This window comes from Acomys russatus, chromosome 17 (assembly GCF_903995435.1).
Source record: "Acomys russatus chromosome 17, mAcoRus1.1, whole genome shotgun sequence".
Taxonomy (NCBI): Eukaryota; Metazoa; Chordata; class Mammalia; order Rodentia; family Muridae; genus Acomys; species Acomys russatus.
Genome location: NC_067153.1, coordinates 22,074,881 through 22,094,202, shown reverse-complemented (window position 1 = coordinate 22,094,202; position 19,322 = coordinate 22,074,881). Strand labels below are relative to the sequence as shown.

The following is a 19,322-nucleotide window of genomic DNA, read 5'->3' as shown; positions in this document are numbered from 1 at the left end:
TAGCCAGCTTGTCTCCAGTAGCACAGCTAGTCAGAGTAGGTGTCCATCCATTTCCCATGAACCCCAGCCTCCTTGTAGGTGACTGTGTTCTGTTTTCTATGGCTGCTGTAACAGCCACCACACATTCAGTGTCACAGAGTCACACAAACTTGTTCTCTGAGGTTCAGGAGTCAGGAGCCCCACTTGGCTCTACTGGGCTAGGAAGCAAACGGCTAGGATGGATTCCTTACTTCTCAGGGATATGGGGAAAATGCTGTTCGTGCTCTCACTAGCCAGATTTTGCAGCTCACTGGCATCGCGTGCTGTGGTCTTTTCCTCCAAAATCAGAAGTGAAGCCATCTTCTGACCTCTCCTTTCCCCATGCTTCCGTTATCACGTCATGCCCTCTGGCACCAAGCTCCTTCCTCCTTCTTATAAGAAACCTATAAAGCTCAATAAGGAAACCAAAAGTCAAGATTCAGGAATCAGCGAAATCTGCTATGTCCTTTTACCATGTAAGTTACATATTCAGATTGTGGCGATTAAGATGGGCACATCGAGGGGATGGTAGGGCACAGGTGCTATGAAGGGAAAGAGGAAAAATAGAGGACATTAACTGGGGAAGGCTATGAAGGATAATGCAAAAGGAAAAAGGGGAGGAAAGATTTTGGAAAGGGGAACACAAACATTATCTTATAAGCATACTTTAAATGCATATACTGTATATATATTACATTATATATACATATATGTGTTTATGTATACAATATATACATATATATATTAATTACAAGGAGTTATTCTACACAGGGTGGTTCTACCAAGGAGCCATAAACAATCTAACAAAAACCACAATGCTAGGCAAGCGATACCTCCCTTAGAGCTGTTGGTCATGTGTTTCCAGTGTACCCCAAAACAATATAATATGTTGCCAGTGCCCTTAGTTGCCTCCCAGAACTTGAGTATAAGGCCCTATTGCTGAGACCCCACATATTTTGATCACAGGACTTGAAGAATCTCTCTGGAACTCACCTGGAAGCTCTCTCAGGTGGCTGGCTCTCACAGTATGAGAAGATGCTGTGCAAGCTTCCAAAAGTGAAAACATGCACAAAATCTGCACAAGACGACATCTGTCAAAATACCAACAAGGAACTGAAGAAAACTTCACACAGCCCCACCCACAGGCAGTCATCAATAGCTGCTAAGGAAGGAAAAAATCTGTTTTCTCCAAGGTTTCCCAAGGCTAAGCAATAAGCCCTGGGAATGTATCTAAGAACAGTACTAATTGGACCCAGGAAATGTTTACATATGTATATGTTATATACATAGTTGTGTATAAGAATTATAGAACTCAAAAATTTGAGGGGGTACAAAGGAAAAGTTGGAGGGGAAGGGATCTAAATGCTGTAAATAAGCATACCTATGTATGACATTATCAACAGAAAAAGAAAGTCAAGTGCTCAGAGCTCGGGAAAGGGTTGAAGGGTACCATCTCAAGTGAATGGCCATCTATTCCCCAGGCGAAGAAGGCATAGAGGCATGGCATAGCATCAGTGAGAATGTGCAGGGTCTGGCCAGCCCAGGTCCTGGATCACAAGAAGCCTCAGGGTGACCTCTTTGCTCAGCAATCTGTCCATACTGTGAATGTGGCTTCTTAGCACATGAGGACTATTCAGCTGTCACTTGGATATAATTTGAAAAGTCAGGAGTAGGTCTTTGGAAAAGCTACTTCAGACAGCAAGAATATTTTAGTGCAGAGAGAAATATATCCATCTGATGAAAGGTGTGGGGAAGGGGGTGGAAGGAGACCGCATTCCCCTGTAGCTCCGGGTACCTCGGCATCCATTTTATTTTATGTGGCATCCCTGTCATTTTCTGACACTCGCGGTGTGACTGTTCGATGAATATTTAATCGCGGTGGGCTTCTCTTCACTCCTGTTCCTTTAGTGCTCCTGGCTGGAGCCTTCTGAAGTAATAACTCTAGTCATCAAACACCAGAGCAGCGCCTCTGCTCCCCATTTGGGAGCTGTGGCGCAAATTACAGAGTGGGTTTCGAGCGACAGGTGGTTGGTTAGGCAGCGCAAGACAGCTCCCAAGACACAGACTGATGGAGGCATGATCACCCTGGGGAAGATCATTAAGCCCCAGAAACCATTTGGCAGTTCCGTGGAGTCACCTGTATGCCAAGCCCAGTGCCAGTAGCCTCATCTCAGTAAAGTTCACGCACAGTAACGTTCCCTGCTGCATTCACTGATGCGCAAGAGCTATCAGGAAAGAGAAGAAGGCCCCCACAGCGTTGGAGAGAGGAGGGAAGCAAAAGCTCACTGGGAAAATCTTTCCTCCAATGCTGTATGGAGTTGAGAGAAAACTGGGACTCTCCTCCCATAGAAAGCAGAAACAATAACTAATGACACATAGCCAAGAGTGGCACAGCCTTCGTGGTGTGTCACTGTGACACTGGGCTACGCGGATACCTTTTTGTATCTTTCCTCCAAGACCACTCTAGAAGCAGATTAAAGAGAGTCGCATGTTATCTGATCCTTTTCCCACTAAGGGGGGAGATGACCTTATCTCCTTTTTGGCAGCCAGATGCTATTTGTATGGTTCCAGGGCAAGTCCAGGGTGTTTCCTCCTGGGCAGAAACATAAACAAACACCTGCCAGGCACGTAGCAAGGGTTTGCACTTGGCACCATGTTGTCTGTGGGAAGGGACTCCCACACTGAGGGGCTAAACCAGACATCACATCTCTCCAGCCAAGGAGATGCCCTCCAACCCAGATGGCCACATAGCAGGCAGGGACAGGAAGAGGCCAGGACATTGCTGAGAATGCTACCCTGCAGTTAGCATACTGAATTATGAGTCAGAGTCCCAGGCCAAGAAACTGTGTGCTTCTATTGGCATGAATTTGATTCTGGACAGAGGTCCTCTCTCTCCTTGGAAACTCACTTAGGATTTTTTTTAAAGCCAGTCTATACTTTCCACATGAGGAGAGCATATGAGAACAGAAGGGTCCTTCCCAAAGAACAAATTAAAAATTGGAGAGTTTTTTGTTGTTGTTGGTGGTGGTGGTGGTGGTGGTTTAAATAGAAATTAAGAATCTTAATATTATTTGAAAATTCTAAATGTAGAGTCTGATGAAGTACAATCAAAATGCAGGTTCAGATTAACTAGCCTTTTCCAAAGCTGCACTTGGCACCGAGTCTAACCCTTGTTCATAGACATGGACTTCTATCTTCCTTGAGCTCTCGCTGCCTTCTTCTTCCTGTCCCAAGTCAGGTAGGGCCAGTGAGTGTGTTATCTCAACTCTGTGAAGTTCACCAGTTCATCCAGAACTTACATGGCCTTATACTACAGACTTGTTGTTCGGATGAGGAGGCTGTAGGCCAATTAGCTGAGTGGTTTGGACAAGTCCTCATTAAATCACTTGTGAGTTGTGAAAAGGACAAAGAGTTGGCTCGACATCCTTCAGACTCTTCCAGCCCTGAAGCTGGTGTTTCTCAAAGCATAGGTGCAAACACATCACCTGTTACTTCAGAGCAACCTTTAGTCTGTCATCAAACAGCCACACACCCATGAATTATCCATCAAGAGACACACAACCACCTCCATGCACATCCTGAGCCACACCCTGCAGCAAAGAGCCCCACCCCATCTCACTCACTACCTAAGAGAAACCATCTACAGGACCATCTGACCCAGGGTCATCAGGCAGTTGTTTCCCTGGACTTTTAAAGGCAGGATGAAAGCTCATCTGTACAAGGAAGCTTCCCCCTTGTAAAATGACAGTTTAAACTTTCTTCCATTCTTGTCGCCCACTGTCTGGAATTTAACCCCACTCAATGGAATTTCTTATCTATCTCTATGCATTTCCTCTCAGGCTGTAAATTCCTCAAAGAAAACAGCTGTGTGTCATTTTATTGAGTGTTTAGGTTCAGCAGCCAGCTTGCATATAGGTAGGGCTGAGTGTTTGCATCTTTCCTCCAGGACTACTCTAGAAGCAGATTAAAGACAGTCGCATGTTATCTGATTTTTTTTCCCACTAAGGGGGGAGATGATCCTATCTCCTTTTTGGCAGCCAGATGCTATTTGTATGGTTCTTAGTTTGTGCTGAGAAAACTGAGGTCCCATAGGCCTGATGTCTCAAGTCATTCACTGACCAGATAGCAAAAGAAGCCAAGCACTCTATCATCAAGGACTTTGTCTTTCTTCCTAAATACAGTTCTGATAAATGTACATGTTTATATATTTTAACTGTGCCATGTTAATCTTTTTGGGAAGTGAATGTTAGGCATGAGGTGGATAATGCAACTTTGCAGAATCTATAGTTACCTTTTTCAGAAACATGAAACATTGCAGTATGAATAATCCACTCACGCCAGCTCCCAAATATTGCAAGCTATTGCCAAGGCTACTGGTTACCCTCTACAACCTGATGCTAAGGCTAAAGATAGGTCTCACTTATCCATTGAACATAGAAAAATCAAGCTGCTGCCCAGCTAGAATCTTCCCTCCTGCTGACTTGTATTCATGGTACTGAATGACACTTTTCATACTACAAAAAGAAAAAAAATCATCAATATCACCTTTGTACAAATCCTGTGACCAACAACAGAGACTTGCTGGAAAATTATACTGGTGCAATAGTTGCACAAATGTTATGAGAATAACGACCACTTCTTAAAATTTGTTTTAAGACCCACTCCATAAGATGTAACCTATACATGACACTGTTAAAGTGGCCAAGAATCTGAGACTAGATAAGTCATGAATTCCAGAGGAAAACCTATTACCATTATGCAGCTAAATGAATATAGCAATAAAATGACTCCAAGTCACATATTGATAAACCCATAAATCAGAGTCCTTCATCATCATACAATCCTCATCAGAGAAGCTTCTTCACGCATAGATGGCAACTAGCAAAGACTCACAACTGGACAATTTGCAAAGAGAGACTTTGGGGCACTCATCCCTAAATGGGATGTCTTCATCAAACCCTTACACTTAAGGCTTACGGATTTGTGTGGAAGAGAAAGTAGGAAATTGTAAAGGACAGTGATGATAAATAACTCCAAGGAAAGAAGAGCATCCAGACACAGGACTAATTCACATATGAACTCACAGTGACAGTGACAACATGCGTGGGTCCAGCACAGGTTCAAATAGGACAAAGTCCCAACACTGAAAAGAAGAGATAAGCATAGAGTCCCATCCTAGCCAAGAAGCTATTTGCAATTGACATCTGCTGGGGAAAAAAAAATCAGTTTTCTGTAATGGAGTGTCACTGGGTACCTCAACACACTTCAACACACTCCAAGGCCAACCCCATAACTAGATGCATTTGACCAACACAAAAAGATGCCATGTTTTTATGTGCTTTTAGCTAAACGTTTTGTTTTTGTTTTTTGGGTTTTGCTTTTGCTTTTGCTTTTGTTTTGATAAATGTTTGTCTTGATGGTATTTGTTGATTGGTTGGTTTTGACCTTTGTATTTTGTTTCTTCTTTTGAGGGAGACAGTGAGAAGGAAAAACAGAGACAAAAAGACAGAGAGAACCAGAAAGACCAAGAGGTAGAAAGACAGAATATGAAGTTAAAAAGGATCTGGGAGGATCTGGAGAAGGGGAAAAAATATGCTTGTAAAAGAATATAATATAAAAAAAAATTAATAAAAATATAAGTTGTTTTAAGGGATATTACAGAAAAGGAGACATAACTGAGAAGGAGGAGCCAAGAAAACCAATACAGAGGGCTTGGGTGAGACAAGGAATAAGTAACACTAAGAGAGTGTGACAGAGCCATAGGGCAGAGGAATAATAATCAACTCAAGCCTTCTCTGCCTTAGAGATTTACACATCTTGATTTGCATCTCTCACCTTAGAGATCTGGAGAATTTCATCCTAAACGGGATTTTTTTTTTTTCTTTTTAATCAAGCTCCTCTCCCTTAGGCTTAAGGATCAACATGGAAGAGAAAGAGAAAAACTGAGTAAGAGACCTATGTATGTGAGATAAATAAACAAGCCATCTGTTAACAATATTTCCAGAGACAGTGTCAAATAGTCTGCCTATGAGCTGAGACTGATGGGAGGCAGCACCCATGGGCACCTCCCTCTGCATCACTGGCCAAAGTAGGCTGCAGCTGCACGAATACTAAAATCAATGTCTGTGCTCCCTTTCAGTCTCAATGAGAAAAGCTAAAGAGAAGGGCTTTGGAGGCTGGATCATAAAAAGAGAAAAAAAAACTAGAATGAGATGAACAAACTATACAGCCCAAGGTCAGATCTGAGCTGACTGCATTAGTACTATTCACATGTGATGAATGCTTACCATTTGTTAAAGAGGTAAAAAATTAAAGAAATGTGGTATATATGAACATGTGACAATAAAATTCCAGTGTTCATCAGTCAAATGTTTTTAGAAAATGGCTGAGTTCCTCTGTTTCTTTTCTCCATGATTTATCTCCCTTTATACAGATAAGAAATTTAGGTCTGAGGAGATTAAATCAATTAACCATCTCAAAATGGTAGTTGGGAAGGTTCAAGCTCAGATCTACTTACCAATAATCCCTACAACTCAGGACAGCATCAAGGCAACTGAGGGTGTGTCGGACAATGGGTAAGGGAAAAGTTTGGGTGACCAGTACAGTGGCTAGATGATACAGAGCATTAGGAATAGAAAGAAATCAAAAGAAGCCATTAAAACACTCCATATCAGCACCTCGTCTAAGAAATGGATGCTGAAATGGAGAAGAAAACATCCCAGCATCATCCAGTAGAGAATGATGTTCCACACTGTGTAGCTTAAGAGGTGGGAATGAGGTGAGTGCTGCAGAGCAGGGAGACTAGCCTCAGCCAGAGAAGCTTCTGCTTACAGTGGGCAATGGCTAATTGAGATTCATGAGTGGTTAATGGTTAACGTGCTGAGAATAAGTCATTGTTGAGATGTCAGTCTTAAACATGGCATCTATGTTATCCCCTCCGAAGCTCAGGGAACATCATGTGAGAGGGGTGGAAAGAGTGAAAGAGTATGAGGATAAGAAGAAATGCTGCTGTGAGTCACCGCTGTTGTCTGGGGTGCCTTGGAACTACATCCAGGAACCCACAGCAGCAGTGGCTGAGCCCATCAACAATTCATGTGACTGGGGAAGGGGCTTATGAGGACTAATCAGCCCTGAGCAGGGCTAGAAAGTTAATGATTGATCAGAGGAGTCATAGTGCCCAGTGCTGTGGCCCCTGGTAAGCTGTCCTTGGTCAAATAAATGATCTCCCACATAATGTTCATAAGAGACACCTTAACTAAACTCAGTGAGGCACACAGTGAGAGGCCAGGAGAATTAGAGAGACTTGTTTTTAAAAGAAGGCATTTGGTTTGAAGGAGTAGGAGATAAGAGAGGATAGTGGGGAGATTATGATCAAAGTATATTATATATGAGTAAAATTGTGAAAAATAAATACATTTTTAAAAGAAATGGAAATTAATTCAATGATATTCAAATTTGCATATTCTCTCCATGTTAGTGTCTCTGACATTTAAAATGTTTCTACGGTAGATTTTGATATTGGAAAGAAAATGTTGGGTTTTTTTTTTTTTTTTTTTTACATAGAAAAGCACAGAAATACCTCAGAATGTTTCACAGTGTAGGACTCTTACTATGATTTTGGAACATAAATTGACATAAATCAATCTATTTATCACCTGTCTGTTCATGTCTCAGTCACTTGGTACTTACTTTCTGGTGTGTCAGGTGAAATATTTAAGTATTAGATCATGATTTTCCTTACTTATTCATAAGTACTGAGACTCAATTGTAATTTGAAAAATTAAAGGAAATTGGATTTCTCTTTACAAGTTGCCGGCTACTGTCAGCAACAACTATTCTTACCCTACCAGAAAACTAACCGGATAGAATAAATTTCAGTGATAATCTGTAAAGAAAATAACTGTCTTTAAAGTTTCTTGGGCTACACATTGATCAATTGTTGGCTACTTTATTGTACAAATAAATGTTATAAAAAAATAAAGCAAGAAAAAGTCATGGGAGTCAGAGGCCACATGCTGGCAAGCTAAGCACTGGGTGTTGTAGTTCTCAGTGGCCTTAGACAAATCTAGAGAACTTGGTTTGGATAAAATGCCAAATATTTAATATACCTAGCTTTATTACAAAAAAAAAGCTACAAAAAGAAAAATAAATTATATATCTACGATAGAATAATAGATTATCTATGCAAAAATGTGGTCTGCTTAAGAAAAACTAAAAGATCCAAATTTGAAGCTTGATATTTTCAGTTAGAATCTGCGTCTTATTTATAAACCTCATCTATGCCAGTTACATATACATTTCTCTTTTCTATTCCTTTTCTGATCGGAGAAGACATGGGAGCACAGGCGGGGTAGGGGGGAGGGCAGTGGAAACATGTACACATGTCACTAGATGGGGACAGGATAGCCATCCACTGTGCCTTGGCATCTCAGCCTCACTGTGATCCCGAAAGACAAGAGGAAGCCATTCCCCTTCCGCTTATGAGGACCCAAGCTGTAAATCCTCACAGCTGGAGAAAACAGAAGCCAGAGCTCTCCCCATTTCGGAGGAAGAGTTGAATGAGGTAATTACAGAAGAACTTTTTTCTCCCAGACCCAGTGGCGTCCCCTCAGCCTGACTGATATGGCCAAATGCCTTGGTCCCAGGCAGAATTTTTTCTCTCTAACGCTCATGGCTAAAAACAGGTCATTGGTGGGAAGTTGGCACCTTGGGGGGAGTTTACAAATGCAGATAAACTTGCTGCAATAGCACTCAGATGGCCTGGATCCTTCAATCGTGTTAAATGCCTGTCACAAATGGCTTTTTGATGCGGGCTCAAGAATCTGATAATAGAAACCTTAACAACCTGGGCAGGGCCCTTTTCATCTTCCTCACCACACTCATCTAGGGATGAAATGGGCCGCAGGGAAGGGCTTGCAGGTCTATTCTCAACTCCAAAGCTTCCCCCGAAAGATAACCCCATGCCTTGTGCAAAGTTATGACAGGAAGCTCCACCAGGCCCCATGTGATAAGCTCCCCAAGAGCAGTGCCAGGGACTGACAATTGTTTGGCAAAGGGGCGGTGTCCACTGCTTCGAATGTGACTTTGGACCAAAGAGCTGTAACAGACATCCAGGTCTTAGGCCCAGGAACACACTCTATCTGGTGTTAGGATGGAGCTGAGATTGTTTCAAGAAGGAAGTCAATTCCACTAAACCAGGCAGGTGACAAGCCTGGACGCATATCAAAGGGTGGAGAGAGACATGATAAACTGACTGCACTTCCGTTTTTGGTTGAGGAATGTTTGGCACTAATGCGGCATGTTTAGCACTGAAACTGGGCTTCTTCTGGGCTATGACCACAGCCATCTCAGAAGGCAACCCACCACACGTTCCCTGCACAAGCTTAAGGAAGCCTTCTTGGAGAAGGCTACACACTGGTTCACTAACTCGTTATTACAAGCTGTCACAGGCATTGTGTAAATCTCCCAGGCCACTCTTACAACGTTATTCAAGCTGACCTCTAACATTTTACTCAATAATCGAAGAATACCAAACTTCTAGAAGCTTCCACAACTGGATAGCATGTTGTCTTACTATCTGTAGCCTGGTTCTCGCCTCAAAAGCAAATTTATCCATTTGTCCCACTATGTAGATTCTGTTTCTCTCCATCACTTGGCTCACACATCATCCTTAAGGTGGCTTTTGCCTCTAAACATCTAGAATGAGTGACTGGCTGCACTTTTGTGTTCTCAGTGTCCTCTCTGAGCCCAACCAATTTCCTCGTTCTCTCCCTGTTCTTCTGTCTCTCATATCCACACTCCCACGTGTCTTTCATACTAAGCTGTCTACAAGTCTTAACCACCAGCCAACAGAAATGGTATGAACAAGGCAGGCCTCCCCCATTCTCTCCTGATGTGGATTCTTGGAGCTACTAAGCAACAACTCATACAATTAGGCATTTTTAATAAATACATTTCATTATTTAATTTTTTGTTTTGTTTTCAAGACAAAGTTTCTCTGTGTAGCCTTGATTGTCCTGGACTCACTTTGCAGACCAGGCTGGCCTTGAACTCACAGAGATCCTCCTACCTCTGCCTCTTAAGTGCTGGGATTAAAGGCATGCAACACCACTGCCCGGCTAAATTTTTAGCATTTTTAATTGGCAAATAATACTTGTACATACGATGTACTTGTGGGGTACATTGTAGTATTCAATGCATTTTACTTCAGCTTTAAATCATTTGTCAAGAGAAGCTGTCAAACATGATGATTCTCTCCAAGGGAAAAAAAAGAAAGAAAAAAGAAAGAAAAGAAGTAGACACTGAAAAAGAAAATTTGGGTATTTCCAGTGAAGCCAGGGGTACATTTATACAATGGAATACTACTCAGATATTAAAAGCAAGGAAACACTGAAATTTGTAGGCAAATTGATGGAACTAGAAAGGATCATCTTGAGTGAGAAAACCCAGACCAAGAAAGACAGACATGGTATATCCTCACTTATAAGTGTGTATTAGCCCAAAAGTGATGTCCTCTGAACTCAGCGGGAATTCAGGACAGATGCCAGGAATTGCTGCTGGAATCCAGGAGAGATAGGTATGGAAGAATGGGGGGAATACAAGGACTCAGAGGGTCTAGGAGCCCCCACAAGAAGACCATTAAGGTTGGCTGATCTGGACCCAGGGCAAGTCTGCACAAACTGCATGTACAAGGACAATACATGCAGTAAACCTAGACCCGCTGTTCAGATCTAGCCAAAGGGCGGCACACTCTCCACAGTTGTGGGGAGAACTGGGACTGCCTCTGACGTGAACTTCGATGCCCCCAATTTGGTCATCACTTCCTCTTGGTGGGGATGCCTGCTGGCACACAGAGAAGGGGAAACAGACTATCTGGATGAGACCTGATAGGCTGTGGTCATATGTGGGGGAGGAGGTCCCCTTCTGGCAGAGGTCTAGGGGAGAAGAATAGGGTGAAAGAAGGAGAGGTGGGGAATGGGAATATACAAGTGAGGAGTCAACAATCAGCATATAATAAAAAAGAAAGAAACAACAAAAATACATATAATATAAAATGTTGAACAATTGTGTATACATTTTGCACACAATACGGAGATATTTTCTTTCTCTCTCTCTCTCTCTCTCTCTCTCTCTCTCTCTCTCTCTCTCTCTCTCTCTCTCTCTCTCTCCCTCTCCCTCTCCCTCTCCCTCTCCCTCTCTCTCTCTTTTTGCTGCCCAACCTTCCTAAATAAGCCTCAGTCCTAAGCTAGTCTGATTGTGGTTGGACAGCAAAGACTGAGAACCCCATGTGATGTGCATGTGAAGATTAGACCTGCAGAAAAGATCATTGTAAGGACTTCATGGTGATCTGGCTAGGGTAAACCTAGGTGGCGTTTGTTCAATGATGGCAAATGTGTGAGCAAAGGTTGACACATACAAGCTTTATTCTACATGAAGCACTCATCAAAATTCAGCCAAACACTACTATCCTCACTCTATGGAACAGAAAAAAAAAAAAAAAAAAAGGATTAGAGAGATGAATGTACTTGTTCAAAACCATTGGTAGAAAAAGACTTCATTTAGAGAGGTGGATAGGAGGACACATGTGCTGTGAAGGGAGAAATGGGAAAATGGGAACAGGGAACTCTAACTGCAGAGGGAGGAGATGTGAAAAGACAGAGGGTGGGAGAAGAAAAACAAACTAAGACAAAAAACTAAATCTGACACACAGGCCACTCTGGAAACTTTTGTGTCCTCACTCAGAAATGAGTTACATTGAGGCTACCCAGAGGTTCCCTGAGAGGAGAGTGAGGTGCATGGTCACACCACCCAACTTTTTCAGAGGTTCAAGTATAAATTCATAGCCTTGGAGAAAAGGCCCTGGCACTATTTGAAAATCCCGTTTACTTAGCCTGCTTGCTCCACTCCCATCTTCATAGGTGTCCATGCTTCCAGCACGGAAATCTAGGCACATCTTATATAAGCAGTCCCTGCAAAGAGTAGATCAAGGACATTTAATACATTTTATTTTATAATTCAAATAAAGAATGCATTAGGCAAGTGAGGAAGAATGCCAATGCATTGATTATGTAAAACCTCACCCATAAGGTTGTAAAGGTGCACCACCTACCACAAATGGGAACCTCAGCATTGCCAGCCACTGACACATTCAACACCTTGACTGTGTGTGGTGATGAAGACTGGCAGATAGGCTTATGTGTTCTGCATCAAGCCTACGGTATGACTTCGTAACCTTGTCTGGGTGACTTGAAACTTCTAATACACATCTGCCTCACTGTTTAAATGGGTTGTTATCCCAGGGACTAGCTTAGCAGGTCTCAGATTCCATAATCCTCTCTTTCTGGCACACGGCTAAAATGACAGCTGTCTCTCAGCCTCACTTGCACTGTCTGGAACAACCCAGTGTGGGAGGAAGCAGTCAGTGCCATTTCCAATTCTGACTTGTGTAATCGTCTTCACTACATTATCCCACCTCTGGTCTGCTGACAGAAGCCACGTTGAATCTAGGACTGGAATCTCAGCGGTCCATGGGCAGAGAGCTCTTGTCTGGAATCCATATCTCTGAGGAGAGAGACGGAGATGAGAATTAGAGGGGACATGAGCTCTTGAATGGGTCTGGGGACAAACGGCAACAGAGGATGGCATTTACCCTGGTGTAGCCTCCTCACATTAATGTTAGTTTAATAGAGTGGGCAATCCTGATGCAAGAATTGCAATGCAGATCCAGCTGGGTGGGGGAGGTTAGCATTTGTGTGTGTGTGTGTGTGTGTGTGTGTGTGTGTGTGTGTGTGTGTGTGTGTGTGTGTTTGACTCAAGATGACCACCACTACCCCCAAGAAGAGGCAGATATGACCACACCCCAGCCTCTACTCTCCCTACAGAGTTCTGCAGAGGTCCATTCACTTGAACACATGCTAGCTGTGAGTCGTTCCAGGCCAGCACTCACATATGGGTACTGGACAGTGTCCTTCTCCTCTTTTGCTTTCCAGCTAGGAATTATTGCTTTATATAACCAGCTTATAGCACACAGTACCTGTATGACCCTTAGCCAGTACTGAGAATGATCACTTGGGACATGTCTTTACTGTGCAGCAATACTTGCTGTCCTCGGCCCCACAGGGCTTTCCAGTCAAGTAGACAGAAGCTCACTAGGAAGAAATGATTACAGAAAGATCAAGGCAGGAAACCCAGGCAGGAAAGAACACCACTCATGCTTCACAGTGAAAGGAGGCTCAGATTCTCGGGGATGAGCACAATTTCTCATAGGGAAGAGGAGCAGGGAACCTCTGGCTAAGGGAATATTCACTCCCAATCACATGCATGGCCATCCCTCTGTATCCTAACGCTCCTGCATGTTCTCATTCAATATTCGTTATGCCCCTGCTGCTTGGCAGAAAGACTTGGGAAATTCCTGAGGACATCTTGTGTTTTTGTTCTATAGTTCGAAGAAGGAGACGGTGACCCGACCTCTCTGGCTTGAAAGAAAGACTCCACACAGGACTTAATAACACCATACCTGGCTTTAGTTGGTGCTGGGTAATGCTAGCCTTTCATCCCCACATCCTTCTCTGGCTCATCTAACCTTGGGGATCCCTTGGTTTAGAACAAAAATTCCCAAATCCTAGCCTTCTTAAGCGCTACCTGTTCTCCCCAGCATCTTTCCCCAAACTAGCCTGAGACTATATTCTCCATCAAGAGGGCTTCTCTTCCCCTGCCATCCACTTTTCACAGCCAAGGCTCCATCCCACTCCCTATTACATAGAAGTCTGAGGAAGTGTTTATGTGTCAGACACAAAGTATGTTCCTGTCCTCTGATGGCTGGTCTTATTTTTAGCAGTCCTCCAGGCTCCTCATGCCGCTCCTGAGATCCTTGGCTGCGGTCTGTATCACCAGGAGCAAAGACATGCCTGGATACAAATAACACACAAACGTTGTGACCCTTTCACATAAACATTTGCAACTCCCAACCAGCAATGCTAAGAGTCCAAGCTCCTCCTTGTGAACCTATTTCTTCTTCTACACTTCCCAACTCCTTTCTTTCCGGTTTTTTGATTCACTGCCAGGAACAATCATTTCCATTTCCTCATAAACCAGCAGCGAGAAGCTGCCTTCTCCAAATACAGAGACACTGGGCTGGAACCATATTAGGCAATCAGCTGAACTACTCTCCTGGAGAAGAGTATAGAACGGGATAGGGAAAGAAATTGTGTACTTACACACACACGCACGCACGCACACACTCATAACACAGATACAAGCACAGATGCATCCATACACACATATACACACATACACAAACCCACATACATCCATACCACATGCACACACACACACACACACAAAGAACAGAAAATAGTAAAGCTAAAATTGCCACTGAGAACCTAGAATTGGGTTATATAAGTCCCTTCAACTCTAAAAGGATGTCTGGAAACTGAAGTTGTTGAGCCCCAAACAATTAAACCCCAACTCTTCAGTCCTGCTTGTGTTGTGATCATCCAGTGTGGAAGCACTGAAGAAGCAGACAGGAGAGATATAGCATAAGAAGGGATAGACTGTGCCCTCCTGAAACTCAGTCTCACAGGCCAGTGTGGAAGTGAACCAAGCATAAGGCATTGCTGGTGTTAAAGTCTTGTCCACAGATCAATTGAAAGAAGTAGAACGTGCCACCCTAGCTTCGTTGGGGACAAGGAGAGACACTTCTTCCAGAAGAAAACTAAGGTAGAACTTCGTTCGATAAAAAAGGAGGGAAAAGATTTCCCCCAGCTGTGGATACTGGGATTTAAAAAAAGGAGTGTCATGGTCAAATTTGCATTGTAGGAGCAAGGTCAGCATTCATCCACACCTGAGCCTGGGAGACCCACTCATTTGCTGAGTTCCGTTCCTTCCTCTTTGCTGGTGCCAGCACTCATCATGGAGGGCCACCTTCCTTTTTCAGAATTCTGAGGCTAAGCAGGAGCTGGTACTCCTCCGGATCTGGTTTCTCACTAATCTCTAGACTAGGGTTGTATACAATAGGCCCCCAATGCTGCTACTCTGTCTAAACATTGTTGCTTAACATTCTAAAGCCTGTGTAGAAGCCTTTGTAGTCATAATAGTAAATGTAGCCAAGCACTGATCTGTGTTAAGATTACCACAGATGTGACAAGGTATCAAATAGAGAGATTGATAGAAAATGGCATGTAAGAGGCTGGAGATGTAGTTATATGGTCCAAGGCTTGCCTAGAAAGCTCAAGATCTTATGTCCCATCCTTTACCTCCCCCCTCCAAAAAAGGGACTATGCACAGGCACCATTTTCCATGCAATAACCCTTAACCTCCTTTATCAGATGTTTACAGGGAGCCTAAGCAAGCCTGTGCTGGGCACCTCATAAAATGCATAGGTGCCATTTTCCACTCTCTCCTTTTCTTCAAAGTACCTGCACCCGAGTAGAAACAGCAGAGGAACAGTAGGAGATTGCTTCATGAAGAATCTAAGAGAACTGGCTTTCACTTGACCAACTTGCATTTGCATTCTTTCTGCCGATAAGCATGGACTTAGGGAAGGTATTCCATGCCTCTTGGTCTCTGTTTCTGTATCTGTGAGATGGAGAATATAACACATTTCTCATAAGTGGGCCTCAAGAATTCAGAGCAATAGAACCTTAAAGCATGTGTCTGGCACACTGTGTGAATTAAATCCATGTGGGCAAAAAATTAAAGTTAAAAAAAAATTATTCTTCATCTGTATTCTTCAGATTTGAAGTTCTTCGAAAGACAAACATTGTTGCAGATTATCAAGTGAGCCAGCAGTGGGACATGCATTCCCCCAACTCACACAAAAGCACCACAACACGTACATACATTCTACATGAACATCATACAAACGTGTAATGTAAGAAACAGAAAACACAGTGCCAGGCAGGGCTTCTGGGTCTGTACAGCCCTCAGGCTCCAGTAGAAATGTGGCAGTGGGCAACTCTTGCCTCTCTGGAGGTCAAGGACAGTCACCAGTGTGCCTCTGCGGTATGGCTCTCTGAGCCTCAGTGTCATTCTCAATGAACTCAAAGAAACAGATCCAGCCTTAGAGTGAAGATGAGGATGAGTTTATCTCCTATGGCAAATTTTCCCAAACTGGGTGGCTCCCTCCCAACAGCAGAATGTAGTGTGTCACAAATCCCAAAGCCAGATGTCTAAACTCAAAGTAAAGCAGGGTCATGCTCCTTCCCTCAATACCCTGAGGGAAAAAGGAATGAATCCTTTTTGGCCTCTCCCAGTCTCTGAGGACTTGGTCCTTTGCCAGCTCCAATCTCTGTATCTGTCTATGCCCATGTGGCTTCTCTTCTTGGTATCAATTCTCTCTCTCTCTCTCTCTCTCTCTCTCTCTCTCTCTCTCTCTCTCTCTCTCTCTCTCTCTCTCTCTCTCTCTCTCTCCCCCTTTCTTCTGAAAGCACACAGATCATTGCAGTTCTGGCCCACCGGAGTGATCTGATTTTGACTTTCATTGCATCTACAAAGACCTCGTCCAACGTGAGGTCACATCACAGGCTCCAGAAGTCAGAATGTTAACATAATCTTTGAAGGGACTGTTATTCAGTACATTGCAGGGGGTAAGTTGCTTTGGGACACTTACAGTGTAAAGTATCTCATATTTGTCATGACCATCACAGTCATTGTCTTTATGGTCATAAGGTTATACCCCAGTCTCTCTCTTTGCTTTCCCAGCATTCAGGAGTCTCTTCTCCACAGCACATGTATAGAAATATATAGGGATGATAGGAAAAAAAGTAGATTATTGAATTTACTGCTCAACTTAAGGCCTTAATTGTTACTCACAAATAAGGTTAATTTTAATTGATTGACATAAAATTTTGTATATGGATGCTAAATAAGTTTAATTTTGATATATTGAAATAGAATTCAAATTTAATATTATTTTTCACACATTATATTTCTACTCTAATATGAGGTATTGTACACATACAATTCCATTAATACATGGTTTACTTCCAATACTCTGATAGTGCTATTACAGGCTATTTAGGATAATTAAATAAGGCAAGTCAGTTATTAATAATTATGTCATAATTATGTCAAATACTAGTATAATTTTATCACAGGAATATGCAACCTAGGTTTAATAGATATGCTTCTACAGATAGATAAGGTAAAATACTTAGATATGGTCTTCAAAATTCCTGCTTCAAAGAACAGTCTGTTAGATATTTTGGGCCAGCAGGCTGAAGACTGGATGACCCAACAATAGAGAAAAACCTGTGACTCTTCAGGCTGTCAACTCTCTCTGTCCTGTCGTTACTTTTGGAAGATGCTTGCCCGCACTTCCTTCATATTAGATAATATTTCCTTCTTGGATCTCTGATGGGGTTGAAGACTAGGTAGCCACAGTGTTACTATAAGCTTTAGTTTAAGAGATAAAAGACACTTTCATAGGTTAAAAAATGTAATTTCTGATAAGGAGATTTTAGAAAACTATGGACACTAGGAAAGGACTCACTCTGAGAGGATAGTGGAATACTTTCTCTAAGATTGTCAAATACAAAAGGACTGGGTTATGTACATGTAACTTGTACCTGACCATTGTGTGTGTGTGTGTGTGTGTGTGTGTGTGTGTGTGTTTCTTATTTTTTGCCTTTATTTATTTATTTAATTTATTTATTTTAATAGAAAAGGGGGATTTGTGAAGAGAATGTAGCCTTGCCTTAGGCTGGGCCCAAGGTGAAAGCAATCTTGGGTGGCTTGACCCCACTGAGATTTTTTTTCTCTACAAACTGCTAAAAATCAGAGAGAGAGAGAGAGAGAGAGAGAGAGAGAGAGAGAGAGAGAGAGAGAGAGAGAGAGAGAGAATTTCAGCTCAGGACAAAAGACAGGCTCTGGTGACTCTGCTTGGGGTATTGTATTGTAAAAAGCTTCCTCAAGACCCAGCTATCCCACTCTTTGGAATATACCCAGAAAATGCCCTACCACACAACAGGGACATATGCTCAACCATGTTCATAGCTGCTTTATACATAATAGCTGGAACATGGAAACAGCCTAAGTGTCCCTCAGTAGGAGAATGGACTGAGAAACTGTGGTATATTTACACGATGGAATACTACTCAGCTATTAAAAATGAGGAATTCCCAAAATTTGTGGACAAATGGATTGATCTAGAAATTATCATAATGAGTGAGTTCACCCAGAAGCAAAAAGAGACAAACGGTATATACTCACTTATATCAAAACACTAGTTCAAGGGATACATACCATGAAAATCTTTACTTACCAAGAAAGTGGGTCAGAGGAGAGGACATCCGATTGAGACTTTAGGCAAGAGTAGCATGGAAGAAAGGGGAAATAGTAGGACCCACAGGGTCCTGGAAACCTACAAGAAGAACTTTATGACAGGCAGATCTGGATCCTGCGGTCCTCCTCAAACTAAGGCACCAGCCAAGGAGAATATAGGCAGTAAGCTTTGAACCCCTACCAAGACCAAGCCGAGGAACATGATATTCTCCACCATTGAGTGGAGAGTGAGATCTGACTCTCACAAGAACTCTGGTGCCCCTTTTCTGTCCATGTCCCCTTGATGGGGAGACCTGGTGGCACTCAGAGGAAGGATAGCAAGTTACCAAGAAGAGACTTGATATTCTAAGAGCATATATAGGGGGAGGAGGTCTCCCTCAGTCACAGACATAGGGGAGGGGAGAAGGAGAGAAATGGGAGGGAGGGACGAATGGGAAGAAACAGGGGAAGAGCTAACAATCGAGATGTAATATGAATAAATTAATAAAATTATTAAAAAAAATAAAAAAATAAAGGACCACCAGTTAGGAGGGGACATCTGGTAATCAGAGTGAGAGAGATCAGAGGTTCCTGCCCAACAGCCAGGTTGGAGGATTTGGCCGCTGTGGTGATCCGGTGGATTCCTCTATGTTCGTTCCACGGATGGTACAGCTTCTTCTGTCCGATAGGGGATCTGCTAGTCTCCTGAGAATTATGCCAGGGGATTTGCCCTGTGGGACTGATACCCGGAAGGTTTCATTCTTGTTCTCCATAATCTCCTTTCCCTCCTATTTAGGGTAGACCAGTTGTAAGGGAGTTATATTCCTTTAATAAATTCATAATAAAGTAGAATTGTTAAGGAATCGGAGATAACACACATGTGTCCTCCACAGGGAAGTATACATAAATAAAAGGTCAGGCGCCATCTTCCTAGGAGTTTAGTCTGAATTCTTGGGGAGTGGAACTTAGGCATTGGTGATTTTTTTTTTCCTAAGTGTTTCAGATGATCCAGTGAGCAAACAAGCTAGCTATTACCACTGTGG

The 19,322-nt window shown here is 42.7% G+C and overlaps 1 pseudogene; it reads left to right on the top strand.

Moving 5' to 3' along the window:
- Positions 1 to 379: 379 nt before the first annotated feature.
- Positions 380 to 19,322, top strand: part of LOC127201800 (protein MIS12 homolog) — a 49,786-nt pseudogene continuing 30,843 nt past the window's right edge.